This window comes from Octodon degus, unplaced genomic scaffold (assembly GCF_000260255.1).
Source record: "Octodon degus isolate 3935 unplaced genomic scaffold, OctDeg1.0 scaffold00167, whole genome shotgun sequence".
NCBI lineage: Eukaryota > Metazoa > Chordata > Mammalia > Rodentia > Octodontidae > Octodon > Octodon degus.
The window spans coordinates 3,916,211-3,918,426 of record NW_004524743.1 but is presented as its reverse complement, the minus strand read 5'-3'; the positions used below and the strand labels follow the sequence as shown (position 1 = coordinate 3,918,426).

Genomic DNA, 2,216 nt, shown 5'->3' with positions numbered 1-2,216 from the left:
TTTTTTTTTTTTTTTTTTTTTTTTTGGAAAGTTAATAGATTTATTGTTCTAATTGAGGTTTCACAATGCATTTTTTTTTTTTTTGCCTAACTGAGGGGTTGAACTCAGGCCCTTGAGCTTGCCAGGCAAGCGCTTATTCTATTTAGCCATCTCTCGGGCCCCCAGTGCATCTCTTTAATGTCGATTTTCTTTTTGACTTCTCAATTTGATTCAGCCACATGCTTGTCACTCTCCAGATGCTTAAAAATGAATTGTACTCCTTTACACAACTGCAAAAATGTCAGAATTGATAAGGTGGGGTTGTAGTGATTCTTGAGAAGATGCTGCTTATCCGATTCTCTCATTTTCTCAGGTGTGTATTGGGTGCTGAGTTAGTGTCCATCAGCTCTGGCTACCTATCTGGGAAAATCGACTTCAAGGAGGAAATGGTTCATTTGGGCTAGTAGTTGCAGAGGTTGCAGTTCATGGTCCTTCTGGCCCATGGTGGTGGCTAGAAAGGCATCCTATCACTTTCAGCATATGAATGTCTTTATGAGTTAATTGTGTTTCTTGTATACAGCATATTGCTGGGTTTTGTTTCCTAATCCACTGTGCCAGTCTATTTCTCTTAATTGGTGAATTGAGTCCATTTACATTGATGGTTAGAATTGAGATGTATTGACTTACTATTGACATGTTATTCACCTGCTGTCGTTTACTCCTTTTTCTCCTGTGTTTAATTGCTTGCACTTTTTAGTTGGTTGCTTCTGATCTCATTCATGGAGTTCTGATCATTTTGGTCCCTCTCTAGAACATCTTTCAGTAGATGGTGTAGGGTTGGCTTGGTCATCATGAAATTCTTTAGTTCTTTGTCATGAAAATATTTCACTTCTCCATCAAACTTGAAAGAGAGTTTTGCAGAATATAGTAGTCTGGGCTGAAATTTGTTTTCATAGAGGATTTGAAGTACTCTGCTCCATGCTCTTCTTGCCTTCATGGTTTGTGAACAGACATCAGCCATAATTCTGATGCGTTTTCCTTTTAATATGATTTGCTTCTTTTCTCTAGTGGTTTTCAGTACATTATTCTTGTGCTGAACTTCTGGGATCTTGACTATTTTATGTCTCGGTGTGTTTTTCATTGGGTTGAGGTTACTTGGTGTTCCATATGCTTCAGTTAACTGAATGTCAGATTGTTTCTTCATATTTACAAAATTTTCTGCTACTACTTCTGCCCATATCTTTTTAATTTCATTTGTATTGACTCCTTCTTTCTCACTGATGCCTATTAGTCTCATATTGTTCATCTTTGTATCATCTTGCAAGTGATGAATTATTTTTTCCAGAATACTAGTTGCTTTTTAGAGATCCTTTTTTACCTTTTCACCAGCTGCACCAGCTTCTTCAAGATCTGGAACTCTGTCTTCACTTTCACTTAAACGGTTTTGCAAGCTTGTGATTGAGATTTTAAATTCCTCTATATCTCTTCAACTCTGCTTTATGCAATCTATTTCTTTCCTGTATTACTCATTCAAGGAATCTGTCATTTTTCTAATCTCCTCTATTTTTTTATCTATGTCTTCTTTAGAAGCAGTTATTAATTCTTTTAGTGCAGTGTTTTCTTCAGATTGGGTTTCCTCCCTATGCTTCTGTAGTTGATTCTTTACTTCAGATGCTATGAGTTCAGAGAATTCTTTTCTCATTTCAGAAAATTCTGCTCTGAGTTCTTCTATAACTTTCTGCTGTTGCTTATTTACTATCTATGCTATTAATTCGTACATTTGAGCTGAGCTAGTAGAAAAGAATTCCACTCTGATTTCCTCTATGACTTTCTGCTGTAGCTCATTTACTATCGTTGCTATTACTTCATACATTTGCGCTGAGCTAGTGTCCTCTGCACTGGTTCTGGGTTGACATTGGGTTTCCTCTATATGTTTCTGCATTTGATTCTTTACTGCAGATGTTATTAATTCAGGGATTTTTTTTCATTTCCAATTTGAGTTCCTCTATGTCTTTCTGCAGTTGTTTCTTTATTTCAAAAGCTTTTTTTTTGACATCAGTTATTTTATTTTAATGGGAAAAAAAATAAAAACAATGGAACAAAATCTCAAAACAAGATTTTAGGAGAGTAACAATGGTTAGTACATTGTGTATTGTTATTGCCAATGTAGTTTCTCATATTACAAGATATAGGCAAGAAATAATAAACAACATAGGAACAAACCTGTTTTTTTTTTT

The 2,216-nt window shown here is 35.3% G+C and overlaps 1 pseudogene; it reads left to right on the top strand.

Annotated features, from left to right (window-relative positions):
• Positions 1-443, top strand: part of LOC101565053 — a 16,430-nt pseudogene extending 15,987 nt beyond the window's left edge.
• Positions 444-2,216: the final 1,773 nt, after the last annotated feature.